Source organism: Heterocephalus glaber, unplaced genomic scaffold (assembly GCF_053883595.1).
Source record: "Heterocephalus glaber isolate CG9 unplaced genomic scaffold, H.glaber_assembly_v1.0 deba00001004, whole genome shotgun sequence".
Taxonomy (NCBI): domain Eukaryota; kingdom Metazoa; phylum Chordata; class Mammalia; order Rodentia; family Bathyergidae; genus Heterocephalus; species Heterocephalus glaber.
In genome coordinates, this window is record NW_028258179.1 from 3,111,425 (window position 1) to 3,129,380 (window position 17,956).

General features: G+C 40.2%; 1 protein-coding gene across 2 annotated transcripts in view; it reads right to left on the reverse strand.

The window, feature by feature from the left end:
• Positions 1-17,956, reverse strand: part of Pid1 (phosphotyrosine interaction domain containing 1) — a 235,835-nt gene that overhangs the window by 192,120 nt on the left and 25,759 nt on the right. Inside the window, exon 2 of one of the 2 annotated variants that reach the window (XM_087209346.1) lies at positions 10,466-10,535. The exons of the other annotated variant lie outside the window; for it this stretch is intronic. The gene's annotated coding sequence lies outside the window, so the exon portion shown is untranslated. The remainder of the gene's footprint in view (positions 1-10,465; positions 10,536-17,956) is intronic. 2 annotated transcript variants of the gene reach the window in all.

Sequence of the window (17,956 nt, forward strand, 5' to 3'; positions counted from 1 at the left end):
TATGAGTAATCTAGAGATGATTTAAAATATATAAATGAGTGTTTAAGCTTTATGTTTTATATAATCCAAGGTCTTTGGTATCCACAGGGCATCATGGAACCAAAGCCCATGGGACCAAGGCCCAGTGGATACTGAGGGAGAACTGAAATAAAACAATGCAGGTCTAACACTTAAGTGGCAATTTCATATCCCACGTAGGTCTGTGGCCTGGTCAAAAAGTAAGGACTCACTATATACTTTCCAACTTCCTAAATTTAGTTTAACAGTTGCCTTCAAAGAACAGAATTTCTCATTACAGAATTTTATGGCTTCTGTTCTGCCTATCATATAAGGCAAGGCATACGCTGTTGAACCTAAGAGTCATACGAAGACTCTGACTCAAGATAAACTGACTTGCCATTGTATCTCCTGACAAAACAGAGTTTGGGAGGACACCTCCCAAATCCATGTGACCCCGCCCAAGATGCTAGACCTCCAGGCTCCAGTGATGTTTCTGATTAGCACATATGAAAGCTGTATTTGTGCAGATTGGCTGTGTTCTTCCCATCAGAGCTCTGGCCAAAAAGCACTGCCAGAATGTCCACCAACACCCAAGTGCACGAGGAGTTGTCAGAGCCTGGAAGTATGCTCGATACTCAACGTTCCCTGGTCTTCTCTGATATTTCTTTCTCACGAAATATGCCAAGAATAAAATCAAATCCAAAGTAAACCCACACATTTCAGAGACCGGGGCCATTTCATGGGGTAAAAAATGTGTTTACAGTTTATACAACTTCAAACAGCAAGGAATTAAACTGTTAGAATAGCCCCCTTTAAGGGCCATTTTGTTCCTCTGTCACTACAACTGCATTAAGATAGCATGGTAGAAGACAATGGGGTGTTTAGATTTTTTAAAGCTTGCAGTGGCAATAAATTTTTTTAACTATGAAAGAACAATCTCTAGAGTTGAAATTTTCTTTCAAAGAACTCTGTGCTTGGGTAGAGAAACTGATCCTTCAGGATGACTATGCAAAGCAAATACAAAAAGATCGTATACAGGATGAAATACCATCTTGGAATTCATTTTTTATATACATAAAAACATAACCGTAAAGTTAAGTTCAGAGTGACTCTCCAAGGAAATGAGTGGTCAAACCTGTATTGCCCAAAATAGTAACCAGGAGGCCTCCCACATATGAGTATTTAAGTATAAATTCATCAACTTTAAATACAATTTAAAAATTAACTCTTGAACCACACCTGCCTCATTTCAAGAGCTCAATTGCCACTGAGGCCAGAAGCTGCCATCGTGGATGGTGCGGATGGAGCACTTTTGTCATCACAGGAAGTTCTACTAGACAGCACGGGACCGCACTACTTCATTCTACTGACATCTGCACTTTCACTGATGGCAGCTCAGTAGCAGCCGTCACCATTTACTAAAGTCACAGACCTTGCCAGTGGCAGCAATTACCCTTCCTCTTCATCTTGGGCCCCTCCTCCAGAGATTGGTAATGAGAAAGTTGAAAAAGTTGAGTAGGCTTGCAATATAATTCTAGCCAAGAGGATCTAAACAGAGCACTCAAATTCAAACAGGACTCTCCTGGGGACACCTGAGAAACATTTTATTTCCCTCATAAAAACACTGCTTGAATTAAATATTCTGATTGGAGTTGCAGCTGCCATCTTGGAACCAAAAGGTAAATATATGAGGACGAACTTAACAGAGTAGAAAGAAAGAGTTTGTCATTTTGACGACATATTTGAGGAGCTAACACAACCAGCAGTACCTGCAATTATTCATCTCTATACTTCTTGTTTCCCTATTTGCATCACTATTTGTTCAAGCCACTTTTATTAAGATTTTTATTAGGTATAGTCATAGGATTATTAGAATTGTTAATCCACCATGGGGAGTTTCTATAAGTATCTTAAGTATATAAGTGTATAAGTATCTTAATATAAGTATATATAAGAAGTACATATAAGTATATAAGTATCTTAAGACCTGAAATTCTACAGGTCATTGGAATCTTTAGTCCCAGAACTATCCAACTGCTAGTAACAATGTGCACTTATACTTAACATTCATGTCAAGAGTTACATATAATTTAAGAATATAATCTTAAAAGAATTTGATTAAATTTTACTACATGCATATGTATATATCTCACAAATATATAAATTTATATTTTTAAGCACACTGAGAAATTATAGATTGACAATATACTGGAGAGCTTAAACAAGTATCCCTTCATGTAAATGTATGGGTAAGTTTTCTCCTCTAAAACTACTCTCTAGTGGGCACATACTCCTTCTGTGTAAATATGGGTATAATCTATAAACATCTCAGAACATTGTGGATAGAGAATTTCATACACTTTCAGAATTAAACAATGTGTTTAAACCACATTGGTAGTTGCTTTTCTGAAATGATCTTGGAGGTTAATGAAAAGATCCCTTACCCACAGAAAAAGCATTTGTTAGCATCTGAAATCCCACCATAAGATATACCTTTAGCATATGCAAAACAGGAGTTTTAAAGCTTATGAAATATACAGTTCTCCTTGAGCAGAGAAGAAATTCCTCCTGGGTCTTTAATAACACTTGGTGTGAGAAATACACCTTATCTCAAAAACACACCAACAACTGGAGGTCAATGGTGTGGTGTCTCCTCAAGATGGAATATTGGAGACATGGTCTGCTGAGTTCCATTTTCAACCCACTCCCAATGTCATCCAGGACAGCCTGGGACAACCATTAAATTTACATGATTAGCAAAGACTCCCATCCATGGTGGGAGCTCAGTAACAACTGATCACAAATGAGTGAAAGGATGAGTGAGCAGCAATAAAGCCCCACCTTCGCTCTGGAACATACGCTTTCCCCCAGCACCACCTCCCCGGGAGTCACCCTGCAAGCTGACCTTGACACCACCATGGCCCCAAGCTTCATGCTGCAATGTAGTTGCTAAAGCTACACCTCATATCTATTTTTACTCCACCTCACAAGATTACTGGACACTCTTACACTGTCCCAAAGTGAAGATTTAAATGAAAAAGTTGTATTCAATTAATGATGATAAATAAATGGTTCAATAACTGTCCTCAATCAAAATGTTCCACATCCAAACAACTCAAATGCAGGATACCCACAGGCTTTCAAATTCATGGCGTCTGCCTGCCACTGACTTCACTCATGGATGGCTCCTTCTTGACACAGCCATGTTTCATCTACATTTCCAAAGTCAGAAGCTCTCTTTGCTTCAAGTACCCTCCATCACAATGTACCCATGCTACAAAGAGCACATCTGAACTTGGCTTAAAGCAGATGTTTTATTCAATAACTTGACTCAGCTAATGTATTAAATTTTATTTAGCTCTTCTATTTACACATATGGTACATATTAAGACTTTTATAAAGACACGAAGCATGCTGGGAGAAATCTCTGCTAAGGTTTTGTGGAGTAAAAGAACTGCCCCGTTTGATATCTTTCTGATATTTTAATTCATTGCTTATACACCTCTGTAATTGCAATGTTTAACCTTGGCCTGGAAGTGAATGCCAATCTAGAAGAAAGAAATCATTTATAATACATCATCAAGGAGACTGGAGATGTATCCATGGCAAATGGTAGGTGTTTGGAAATGCAACTTGGTGTCAGAAGCAAGTACCATATTGTATTCTGCCATGAGAGAAAAGAATGAGCGGAAGATGGGCAGGGAGGGAGGAAGTAGGAAAAAAGGAAAGGAAAAAGGAAAGGAAAGGAAAGGAAAGGAAAGGAAAGGAAAGGAAAGGAAAGGAAAGGAAAGGAAAGGAAAGGAAAGGAAAGGAAAGGAAAGGAAAGAGGCACAAGCAGGCTACAATAATGAACCTTGGCAGGAAAAGCAGAGCCCACTGGGGTTTTAAAGCACTGAAATTCTTTACTTAAATCCTGTATTTTGTGATATGAACCTTTCTTGGCCTTTACTGCACACTTAGATTAAACATCACTCAGCTCCAAAGCCTGTTTATCTCTTGTACAATTGGAAGTTTTTCTGTGAATAACTTCTATAAGCCTCTTTGGTATAAAGCCTCCTTCAATTGTCTGCTATGTCAGCTCTGTGATTTCATCATTTGTTTCACAGGCTTGGATCCTAATGGGATTTAAATCAACAAGAGAAATTTATTGCTGCCTTTGGGGTTTTTATAATACTTGCTTGTGGGGTTTAATTTACTGGGGATGAAGAAAAGAGGGGTTTTTTCCATTTTGTATATCAAATCACAGTCTACTTTTCAAAAGATAGCACACTTTAATTTCCAAAGTGATGTATTTTACATATATAATGTTTATAGACTGTATATGCTTGTGTGTGGGTTGTGTGTGTGTGTGTATATATATATAATAAAATTTAATAAATAAGTATATAAAATACACTACACATTTCTGTTGACTGTTTTTCTTCCTTTCATGTAACACTTAGCATTGTTTCTTAAACTGTAAAGTCTCCTCCATATCTCCTTGTAAGACAACTGTGGCAATCAGGGAAGCCCCCAGCCATGGAAGTGCCAAGTCCTCACCCCAACCACAGACTCAATGGAAGCCCAACCAGCAAGGGTTGGGGATAATGTGCTACCCATCTGTGCTGCAGCCGCCTCTGTGTGGCTGGACACTGGATCCAGAGCCTACCGAGATCCCAGCACATTCTCCCAGACCACAGCAGCCATGGCAGAAGTAAGTCTGGTTCAGATACAGCACCCGGCCCCAGAGCCAATGAACTCAGACCACTTCTCCCTTTGTTCTCTGAGGAATCCATCTAGGCTCCAAATTTGGCATCCTACACTAATTTTCACAATCAGATGGCCGTGTCCTCCTTGAAGCAAATCCTTTGTACATGAGGTGATCCTGGAAGCATGTGACCACATGAACAGTCACATCAACTGACACATTCATGTGTCACATAAAAACAGTATCTACCACTTGATATATATACCAGGTAACAAGTATTTAACCCACCATTTAAGGCAAGTATTATCAGCCCATTTTATAGATGAAGACAGTGAAGTTTAGGTGCTCTAAGAGACCTGCCCAGGGTCACACCACTGCTAAAGTACCAGAGCCAGAAATAAATTGGGCTGTGGGGTTGCTCAGTGATAGAACACTTACCTAGCATGTGTGAGGCCCTGGGCTCAATCTCCAGCCCAAGAAAGAAGGAGAGAGAAAAGAAGAGAAAGGAAGGGCAGAGAAGGGGAGGGAAAGGGAGGGGAGAAACAGCTCCTGTCATGGCAGCAGGAAGCAGAGAAGGAAATCAAGGGTGGGAGGGAGGTGGACCTTTCCAGGCCACGCACACAGCGACCACCTCCTCTGACCAGGCTCCGCCTCCCGGCATCACATTTAGCTGTAAACTCATCAGTGGACCAATCCACTGATGAGAATCACACCCTTATGATCCAGTCACCTCCCAAAGCTCCACGTGTGAAAACATGAGGCTTTGGGAGTCGTCTACATAGAAGTCACAAGTTTCCTTTCATAATCAGGTTTACAGTGCATGGTGCCACCAATGTGTGCCAATATTCTAGATGTGTGATGCCATTTACTGAACCCACTTCCCACATCTCCTCTCTAACCTCTTCTCCTAGTGCATCTGTGGGCTATGATAAAATACTACAGATGAGGCAATTTCCAAAGAACAGAAGTTTATTGTCTCACAATTCCGGAGGCTGGTGCTCCGGGCTCAGTTGTCTGGGGAGGGCTGCACCTTCTGGAAGGGAGAAGCATTATTTCCTCACGCGGTAGAAGGAAGATCAAGGAAGCTGACCGCTTTGTGGAGTGTCTTTGATTAGGACCTTAATCCATTCATCGGGAGAGACGTCATCGTGAACTGATCACCTACATACTGTACCTCACCTCTTAATACCAACATATTGGCCATGAAATTTCAACACTTGAATTTTATAGTTTGAATTCAACATTTGAATTTCAACATGTTCAAAACACAGCACTCCTCAACCACATACACAGAGGTAGAAATTAGAGGGTAAGTATCTTATCTCTTAAGGTTCTTCCCCATCCAATTTCACCCAACTCCACTCTATCAAAAACACACAAATCCACAAGTATATTCTTATACATATGCATGTGCATCTACAGCTCACCCTTATGGGAAAGAAACTATGAAAACTGCATGTGAAAATGAAGTATATGAAAGTATGGGAAAAAGCTTAGTTGCAAACTAAAGAAACAGAAAATCATTCTGAATCAAAATAGGAAGATACATATTACGGTTTAAATCTAAAAGGTCCCTCAGAGTCTTCTGTGTCTGGAAGCTGACTGGATCATAGGGACTCTATACGCAGGTGGATTCATCCTTCTTTGATGAATGCAGTAGCTAAATGTGCTGTCAGGTGTGGGGGGGTCTGGCTAGAAGAGGCAGGTCACTGGAGTGTGACTTGAATGGGTGTGTCCTTGTCCTCACTCCTCCCTCCTCTGATTCCTGGCTGTCGTAGGATGAACAACTGTACTCCACCTGGGCCCCTCCACCACGCTGTTTCTGCCTTGGAGCCAGGTGACCATGGACTGAATCCCTTGAAACTATAAGCCAAATTAAAACCTTCCTCCTTTAAGCTGTGGGTGTCAGGTATTTGGTCCCAGTGACAGAAAAGTGACTCAAACAATATGTTTCTAGGGTATGCTTTTTAATATCATCACATGATCATCAAAACAAATGTGTTCTGTTTCTTAACAAACCTTAGCTGTGACTATGGAGATGGGAACTGCTAAGACACTGGACATCAGAGAGGGCAGCAGGAGTAGGCAGTGTATTTCTTCATAAGCTACAAGTCCTCAGCTTCATTTTTTTTTTAGAATAACATCTAGCTTACAAACTAAAAAGCCAACATGGTTAAAACTGCCAAGACATTTTTTCACGGTATAATATAAATGATTCTAATCAGATGGCTATCGCGAAGCGGGAATGAGAGATTTTAGATGTGCAAGAAGAGCAGCAATGTGAGAGTTGCATAAATTTTGTAAACTGGGACTTTTAAAGGGTAAAAGGGCTTTGAACCCCTTCATAAGTCTAAATGAACTCAGGAAGGGTGGAGGTGGGGTGATGGAGCCAGAAACCAAGATGAAAACAGGGTGATATGGAAACAGAGAGTTTTAAAGTCCAAGTGGTAAGGGTGCTAGATTTTTGAATGGTTACTACACAATGAGGAAACCTCTAAGAATATATCTCTTCCATCTTTTATAACCACTTTTAGTTAGTCAATGAGCAAACATTTATTGACATCAACTCCAGTGTATTATATTGGAAGGTCCGCAAAAATGTCCTCACTCACAAGAAGCATCTATTTTAGAAGGCTAGGACTAATACGGAAAATATGCCAAAAATAATGCTTAATTCCTAACAAATAGAGTCCTGAGTGCCGAAGTTTATAAAAGCTGTAGGAAAATTCCACATACTAACCAGCCATGTCAGAGCTTCACAGACTTCAATGTAACTGGGAAAGATGAAGAGGGATAAGTGATATCAAAGCAAAATATGCAATCAGGGCTCAAAACACAGCGAGAACATAAAATGTGGAGGCACTGAGAGGAACACAACAGGAAGTGGGCTGGACTTGAGGTACATGATCCAAAGTTGGGCAGATGAGCGTCGGACTACTAGACTGTGAAGATGGACTCTGGCTTGCAGAAAGCAAGCCCTCCTACAAGTATTAAGTAAAAGAGAGATAAAATAAAAACAAATTCAGAAAAGAGCAAGCTGAATCAGAAGCCAGTTTATTAGCATTTAACACATTCTCTTCTGCCACAGTTTTCTGATTGCAACCATAAAAGACTTAGTGAGACCCTATCACACACAAAAAAATAAAGAAACAAAAAACCTAACAGGAGCAGGGAAGCAAACTGGGAGTTTCTGATGGTCGTGCTATGTCAAACAACAACTTCTGTAGAAAGGACACCGTGTAGAGTACCTGACACTGTGTCTGACACATAAAGCTCGCTAAACACTGTTACTACTATCCAGTAGTAACTGCAAGTCCAAATTTTACATCTGGTAATGCAGTGCACCGCGCCTTGTCTCAAGGACTGAGATGCCAGTTGCAACACTGTCACCTCACACTCTGACCCACAAGCTCTCTTCTCCATCTTCCCTCCTCTCTCCCACCCTCCACACTCCCTCTAAGCTTCCCCTGCCCCTTTATCACCCAGCCCCTGTGAGTGCAGCTCAATCTCAGGATCCTCCCCATCCAAAGTTTAACACCTGAGTCAGGAGCACTCTTGGAAGTCATGAATCCCTCCAATGGAGTGAGGGAAAGTCCAACCAAGTTCAAGGGGAGAGATGCAAACTTCCCCCACACCACCAGATGTCTCAGCCAGAGGAGAGGAGCTGCCCAGGGGCTGTGGTTCTGAAAGTTCCACCGGGGCAGTGGAGCCACAGGAAGGGCCTAAATCTGCTGACAGAGACATGACAAGGCTTCCAAGGGAAGGCAGGGAGGGAGGCAGGGTGCTGTGGAGCCAGAAGATGTTTTGAAATCTGTTTATATATTTTCATCTCATATGAAATTTGCTTAAGGCTTATTTTCATTGACTCTTCCTGACTTTGGAACATATCTTCCCACAAAGGCTGAAATTGATCCTTGGAATGCAGGTGGTATTATTTTCCTCCACTGTTGCAATAACTGACAAGTACTGTCATTGTCCTTGAGTCGGGGAATGTGACACTAGAGTCCTATCAGCTATTTCAAAGGGATGGGCTGGAGAGATGAGAGATCACAACCATGCACGGAAACAGCAGATAGGCATTTCGGTGTGAGCAGGGAGGTGAAGGTCAAAGAACCTCCAGGAAACAGGGTCCATTGGAGTGGTGACCTCCGGGCATCTTGGGGCAGGGGTGGGGGAGGGCCTCATGCTCAGCTGGACACACAAAGCAGGCTCGGGGAAAATTGGCAAAATAAATGAAGAATTTCCTCTTAGTAGTTCTCCAGTGGAGGGGAAAACTGAAGCTGATAGTTTGGAGAAAAGGATATGGATATCATACTGGGACAAGACTCCAGGAGAGCTGGCAGCAACCCAACCCCCCCAAAGAGGATCTGCTAAGGCCGGATGAGCATCCAAGTCTGCACTTGATCTCCACTACTGTCTCGTTACTAATGACCATCAGCCTGTGGCAAAACCATGCAACACAGGCAGTCACCCATTGCATCCACTCAGGTAGGGACTATTAGGAAAGAAGCCCTTTTTAAAAAGAACAGAGGCCTTCCTACTAAACTCACCCCAAAGAAGACCAAGGAACATACAGAAGAAAATGGAAAAGGAGAGGCCCTAATGACAGCAGGCCAAAACATCTTTGGGGGATTCAGAGGGGATAGGGAGCCACTTCCGGTTACAGTGGTCACTCAGAGCTTTGGTGAGATAGTTCTCCCCTAAACACTGCTGCTGGGCAGGAAGCAGAGTCACAGCTTTAGCCTTTAATGGAGAAGGAACCTTCTTAACCCATGAGTTATCTTTTTATACAGGGAACACAACTCCAAGAGGGAATCACAGAGGAGGAAGGACCGGCCCCCTGGACAGTCAGACCACTGAGTAAATTTTGGTTATTGGTGGGGAGAAGAGGCTGCCTGCAGACCCTCCCAGAAAGGAGCCCTCAAGGAGCAGCAGAGAGAATTCAGAGGAGGACGTTTTCTAAGGCTGACAGCACTTGAACAAAGATGGGGAGGAACAAAGCATGAGTCTCTGCAATAGGAGGAATAGAAGAGGAGTGAAAGGCGGAAGTCAGTTACAGAGGACCAGACCATCCACAGATGTTACCACAGAGCAGGGGCAGCAAGGTACACCCCATGCTGAGGCCGTGCACCACCTGTTTTCATAAAGTTTTATTTGAACACAGGCAAGCCCATTTGCTCATGTATCCTCGATGGCTGTTTCACACTACAAAATTAGAGTATATGTCCCACAGAATCTGAAATACTATGTGGCTCTTTGCACACAGGCATGTGCAACACAGATGCATACACAAACACACACACACACACACACACACACAGTGACCCAAGATATAAATGATCATCTAAGTGTGTTTGAAATAATGTAAAGATGAAATTAAAATAAATAGAACTACAGAACAGGTCACATGTAACCCAGAAAATTGTCACTTTGAATACTAGGGAATTCTTTTACATCCGAAGAATAATAACAGAAACCAAACTAAGCTTTTACTCATTTTATGAATACGTTAAAGGCTCAGGAAAGCATATGCAGTCGGTGACACTTGTCATGCTGCAGAATGATGCACTCAGCACGAAAGAAGAGCACCATGGTTCCAAATTTCTTGGGTGGAAAAGAACAAAAGCACACAAATGTCATATAAACGCCTCCACCTCCTTTTCTGATTCACTTAGGAGTGACCCTTACAAAACACTGCCACACCAAACAGACCAAACAAACATTATTCTCTACACAGCATGCAGCTTTTATGGACGAGATAGCAATAATCTGTAATACCTTTCCTTGCGTGATAGAGAAAAGAAGTCTTCGAGTTTCAGACAGGGGCACAGCTGTTCTTTATTTCCAGCTGTAGGTGGTGTGGGAGAAAAGAAGGAAACAGAAATCGGTAGAGAACAAGATAAAAAAGGAGAAACTTCTATCATTCAAAATAAGTTATTTTGGTTAAAACTGAAAGCTACTCAAACATAAATAAAAAGCTGGAGTATAAGTGACATTTCTTAAGTAACTACACATTTTCATGCCCTCGTGCCTCTATGCACACCACACACACACACACACACACACACGCACGCACACACGCTTTTCTAAATTCTTAGGAATGTCAGATAAGCTCTCAATTATTGAAGCAAACCATGGAAAGGAAGTCTATAGAATGACTGACACTGAAGTTAATTTATACTGACACTGGAATTAATTTATATTGACTTACACATAATGAAATTAATCATACCAATTTTAATTAATGTCCTTCTTTTATTTCTCTACTAAATGGAATCTGCATGGTGGGAAGGGGAGGGCTACTATAAAACTAACCAGTAATTTTGACGGTTACTTTAAATTATCATTTTTATGTTAAAATAAGATTACATTACATTTCCATTCAGAGTTCCTTTCTTTCCACTTAATATGGTGTCTCTCACATGTTTAAAACATGATTTCTTTTGGTGGTCAAGAAAAAAAATATCCTGGACGTAACATAAACCCCTCAATTATCATGAATGGAATTTGAAGCTGCCTCTAATCAGCCAATAAAATTTTTTTTGGGGGGGCACATAACTCAGTAGGATAAAGACTTCATTCAGGCATTAATTGCTTTCAAAATCATCCAACTTGTACCATATTAGTAATTTAAAATGTCAAACCACATCCTCATTCAGTTAATCTTGGAAAGCTTCAAAACCACAAACCAGAGGCCAAAGATAAAAGGTCAGCTGAAGTGATTGCTTCCAGAGTGAGATAAACTTTGAAAAGAAAGGGACTATAAACATTTGTTTGCAGAGGGAATGAACCATAACATTTACTCCACTTGGTCAAGGCAGCTTTGGATATTAATTTGCAAGGGAAGATAAGCCACAAATGAGTAAGGAATACAGGGGCTTCTCTGCAAAGATGTGAGCTTTTGGCTTCTTGCATTTTTTCAAAAAAAGAAATAAATAACTCTTTGGCCTCCCAGGGGTGATACGGGCAGGGATGGGAGGAGACAGACTGGTCTGAACTCCCAAGGAGCATTACCAAGTGGGCTGTGGCATCAGCGCTAGTACCAGAGGGAAGCATCATAATCCTTGTTCCACCACTGAACAACCTGACCTTAGCCAGCTTCTTCCCCAATCCTGTTTCCTTAGTGTAAAAGAGCAATAACATTGGCACTGACCTCAGGAATGCTGTGGAGAAGTAAAGGAGATAAAGCATACAAAGGCTTTGCCTACAGAAAAATGTTCAGTAAATATTAGGCTCTTTTATCCCTTTATTATTACTTCTAATGATGGTTATTGTTTTTATTTAAAATACTTCACTTAATTTGAAAAGTACTTCATCCAATGTTTCTGCTACCACCTGCAGCAAGAGCTTAGATTCCATTTTGCCTCTGTTGTTTAATCATCAACCTCTCTAGGACAGCTTGTTAGGGTACAAAGCACTGAACTTCACTCCCAGAATTTCAGATTGAGCCGCACTGGTAGGGGGGCCAGGAACCTGCATTTCTAGCAAGTTTCCAAGTGATTGATGCTACAGATCAGAGCATCATCAGTAGAGAATCACTACTGTAGAAATTCATCAGGAGTCTCTGGTTAGACATTTGATTCAGAAGGAAAAGAGACTGGGACTCACAAATCCTGGGGGAAACAAGAGAGAAAAAGAGAGCAGAAGATGACTGTTTGTGGTGTCTTTATCAGCCACACAAGAAGGTAAAACACAACTCCACCTGCCAATCCACACTGAAGCAGTAGGAGGAGGAGGGCTAGCACGGGCTGGGAAGAGTTTACACTCAGCCACGGAAGAAACTGTGTTAGAATTCAAGGGAACTACAACTGGGTTTAGGAATAAGAGAAGACAAGAAACAAATCCAAAACAAACCCTTTAAATGATGGTCTCTTAAAGCACCATGACCTAATATACTCCAAGAGAAGGTCATGTCGTTTAGTAGCAGTGAAATTTAAGTCACTTAATCCTTCCCTGAATTAAACTGAAGATGCTGAAATTCTATTTTAATTAGATGGCTTAAGTCATTTACAATGTACTTCTGGGCTTTTACAACTTGCATTCTGTAGCACTAATTTGCAGGACTTTGTGTTTAAGCTACACAGAAGAGTACATATAAATACAAAACAGAGACACAAAAGATCATGATTTTATTGTATTACAGCTCAATCTATATTCCTGGCACTATTATACTCATAAAATATGCATTGAAAACTCTAGGTGGGAATTCTATTTTCATCCATATCTAAACAGTCTAACAAGGCAACCCTGAACAATCTAGCCCTGTTGGAAAATATTTCACCTGACAACAACCCAAAGCTATTCAACACAAGGTGTGCTATTAGAAGAAAGCAAAAGTAATGTAGGAAAAGCTTCACATTTTCATTATTACAGATACAAAATGATATACTGCTAATTATTTTCCAAAAATCACTTCAGCCTGGAGTTATGTAAAGGAAAATGAAAAATAAATAATATCAAATTCCATTCCTGAAGTTCAGTACTTCCAGAAGAGTTTTACACATAAAACTAATCTCGAGATGTTCTGTGAAAAAATGATTTGGGAAATTGGTAAATGTAATATCCCTTTCTTAGAACTTCTCTGTACTGAGAAATCAGGGCCAGGGATTTAGCTCAGTGGTTCCATTGCCTGCCTCGAAAACACAAGGACCTGAATAAGATCCCAGGTACCAAAAAAAAATACTGAGAAATCACACTGAACCCCGTTTGTCTTAGTTTAACTCTGAGATTCCAAATCCTATGTTTTAGATGTTGAAATTCCCCTAGTGATTCACATGTCAAGGCTTGATACACAAGGTAGTGATATTGAGAGGTCTTATGGACCTTATGAGAGGACTTTAGGTCACTGAGGGCTTGCCCTTGAAGAGGATTGTGGGATCCCACTCCCACCCGACTCCTGTTCTAGATGTGGCCATTGTTCCCATACCCTTTCCCATCATGTGACCATTAATCATTATGTGATTGCCAACTTGACTAGATTAAAGAGATACCAAGCACCCTTCTGGATGTATCTGGGTGAGTCATGGCTATGTAACCTTGGATACTATATCTGGTTTCCCATCCCTTCCTCTCTGACACTCTTCCCAGCTCTGCTTCCCTGTCAGCATGGACTAAGCACCATTGCTCCACAATGCCCTTTTGCCATGATGTTCCTGCCCTAGAATCAGCCAACATGGACCAAAACCTCTCAAACCTAGTACCAAATTAAACTTCTCATCCTTTAAGTCCCACCTATCAGATATTTTGTAACAGGAATTTGAGAGTTGATCAATATACACCAGAAAGTGCTGTCATCATCTGCCCTTACTAGCAGCCAAGTCAGTGTACTCCACCCTCTCCAAAACTGTGAGCTAAATAAACTTTTTTCTTAACAAGATAGCAGGCTCATGTACTTTGTTATAGTAATGCACACTTGACTAATACAACAAATTAAGCAGAAAATCCCATTTTCATATGTACAGTATATATCCCCAGATACAGAGGTGCAAGTTGACAGACTTTTCTTTTCTTTCAGCTCTTAAAACAAGTGATTGTCATTGTCTCATGTTCTCATTATTTCTGATAAGTTTGTGAACATTCCTATCATTGCTCTCTTGTATATAATGAATTGGGTTTTTTTCTGGTTGTTTTTGTGATTTCCACATTTCATTGGTTTTAATCCTTTTGACTATAATTTGCTTAAGTGTGTGTGTGTGTGTGTGTGTGTGTGTGTTTGGCAGGGGTTCTTGGTTAACATTTTTCACCAGAGTTGGGGGATTTTTAAATATCTATTATTTGTTAAAATATTGCTTTCCAAACCAGTTTTTTTTCTTATCTCTTTCAAACACTGAGACATGTATCTTGTACTGCTTGATGTGTTCTCCAACTTGCTGAGATCTGGTTAATTTTTTTCGATTTTTATCTATGTTCTTCAACTGGATTAACTTCTGTTTATTCCTTTTTACGTTTGCTCACACTTTCTCCTTCCTTCATCAACCAGATATCAAGCCCATGTGGCAAAATTTTCCATTTTAGATATTCTACTTTCAATTCTAGAATTTCCATTGGGTTCATCAGTATAGTTTTCATTTTTAGGTTGAGATTTTTCATTTGTTCTTTTCTTATGGCTGAAGCTTTAGTTCTTTGAACATAACAGTATTTATAGTAGCTGCTTTAAAGATATTACTATTTCAACATCTCTATTTTTTTTAGGATCTGTTTTTATTGCCTGCTTTTTCTCTTTTCTATTTCATTTTCCTTCTAGAATTTTAAATTTTATACTGACTATGGTGTTGATACACTGTAGGGCTCAAGTTTCTGTTGCTATTCTGTGATAATAGATTCATGTTTTTAAAAAGTGGTTGATTTGTATTTTTAAAAACTAGTCAAGTAATCAATTAATCACCTTTACCTTGGAGTGACTTCATTTTTATACTTTAGTAGTAGGGTGAATCTTTTTCAATTTTGCTCCCAGACCAAAAGAAAAATTTCTCCTAGAAAACTTACACAATGCTGTTTACTTGGCCACAGGAAGTATTTCACAAATAAAATAAAATGGAGAAATATCCTTTATATGAGCACAAGTTTTCAAGGTGTCCAATTCCTCCATTATAATTCTGGAAGTTACTCAAACTACATTTTTTCCAAAATGTTGGTGAGCTTTTAACTAGCACAAAAATCACATCATGTGTAAATCAAGCTTAAATTTTTCCTACAGAGGCAGAAAAGTCTTCATAACCAATTTAAATGGCCACATAAGAACCAAAATATCTTGCAACATATCTGCAGCAGTTAAAACAGAATGTTCTTATTTTTCGGCTATTTTCCCACAAAAGTTTTCTTTTTAAGAATGAAATAAACAATATACTTGCATATAATTCAGACCCGATTTGATTCCATCTTCACCACTTTTGGCAAATTTGGTAACCTTAGTAAGTATCAGTTTTCTCCCCTGTGAAATATTTATAACAACAGGTCTTTCAACCACAATACCAAGTACAGAGCTGTCACTCAGTAAACTGTTATTTCTCAAAGCAGAGACCTCTCCCTTTAGATCCTGAGGTAGAAAAAATACATTCAATCCAACCACTAAAACACAGTTTTCCAGTCCTGCACGTGTAGTTAGCAGCCAGCTGAAATCAAAATTCATACCACTTTCTATAGCTCAGCTTACTCCACACACCGACAAGAACGGACGTCCACACCCTGGAATAATTAGTTATGTGTCTGAGAGGAGAAGCCTGATTCTACACCCAGACTCTCCCACTGCCACCCGGAACCTGCTGCCTCTACCACCAACCCCGGCTGGCTCCACCCAAGGCCTCCCAGTGCTGCCACTGCCAAGCCCAGGGCCTGGATGTCCTCCTCCGCTTTTCCTGAATTGCTGCTCTGAATCACTGCCAGTGCATCCTGCACTCTCACTCAACCTCTGCCACCTCCTCCATGCAACAGTCACTGCCTTTGATGACGTCTTCATCGCCTTCTGCCTGTTTTCGTTACAACACTACCTCCGCTTTCTGGCACTGACACATTGCTACGCCTATTGTATCCTCAAGACAGCGGTCTCCCAGGAGACTAAGACAACGCTCAATATACACTCTGGCTCCTAGGAGCTGCTCAAGAAACATGTGTTTCATTAGTAAATGAAAATCACTTTTTAAAATTTCAGTAGCTGACATTCTACAGAAATATGGTATATGAATATTAAATCCCATAGGTGAAAAAAGCAAGGAAGGAAAAACATACCTGCCCCACAGCCAAGCCACCATCTAAGGGAAACAGCCAAAAAACAAAAACAAGGAGACTTAGTATTAATCTCAATTGTTGTAAAAATCTCATTTTCACAAGATCAAGATCTCCACACTGGTCAGAGCTCAATATATTAACTCAGCCTCTCCTAGATCATACATTTTAATTATACTGCTTTCTTTTTTGACAACCTAATGTTAAAAACAAACAAATAAGAGCCCATTCTCACTCGTTTTTTGTCAAGCAAAGATTAACATTGGACACTTTAATCACAAAATTCATGTTTGGCACTGGGTCTTGGCAGAAAGCCCCACATGTACTTCTTCTGGGACTAAATTACTCATTTCCAATACAAACACAAGAATAAAGAAAAAAACAGCATTGTGTAAACAAAATATGTTACTTTTCAGTTCTCACAGAGATCTGAACTTCAGTTAACCATGATTTCAGGGACAGTTGTATTCTCGATGAGAGGGAAGACACAGAAAGTAGGATACCTTGTCCACAAGAAGCCCATACCCCATAGCCTTTTTTTTTTTTTTTTTTTTTTTGGTACCGGGGATTGAACTCAGGTCCTTGCTCTTGCGCAGCAGGCGGCAAAACCACTGAGCTAAATCCCCGGCTCCCCGTAGCCTTTTTCAGGTCAAACTTTTAAGCAGCCTGGCATTATTCTTGACAAATACAGAAAAACAAGTAGTATCTCTAATTTTTATCCTCATCCAAACAACTGCAGCCAGCTGTGAAAGCTAGAACCAGGATTCAAGTGGGTCTATGAGGGGCCCCTCCAAAGCTACTGAATGTGACTGTTTTCATCAATTCATGACACTCCTTCCCGAAAGTTTCACTCTGCAGACCACCTCATTAAAAGAGATTCAATCCTTCAAAATCCTTTCATATTTCTCCATCTTCACCCCAGCAAATTTAACTTCCTCAATTTGAACTGTATTCCCCAAATAATGCATTCATTAAAAATGCAAAATGTCACTTTTATCCCCACAATCTCTACAAATTATTTAATCTCCAAAGGCAATTCCCCCTTTAAAAAAAAAAAAGTAAAACGAAATACTCTTCCTTTCTCACTTCCTAGTGAGAGTTTCAAATCCCAAACCTTGTTCTCTGAAGTAGTACCTCTGAAATTGCCCAATTTATGCTTGCCTTCTGGCAGTATTAAGTCTGATACCTGCCATGCCATTAGCCACTCTGGTGCTCAAAAAAAAAACAGGAAAAATATCCCACAGACCTTCAAAACTCCCTAAGCAGAAGCCTCAGGTAATGAACAGGGCTTGTTAACTTGCATTCCAGTTGCCTACGATCAAAATCCAACACATTAGGTCTATCATGTAACAAAGCCTGTCTCCACCAGTAGCCACGTTCTGCTTGACAAGCAAAAGACCTCTCTAAACTAATTAAGGTTTTGCATCTTCTCCTGGACAATATTCTTAAAAGCCCACCTGTTGTGCAAAACTCTTCTACATGACTAAGTCTCTTACATTCCACTTTCTCTGTACTTCCTTTGGTGTATAGACTTCATAAAGCTTGGCT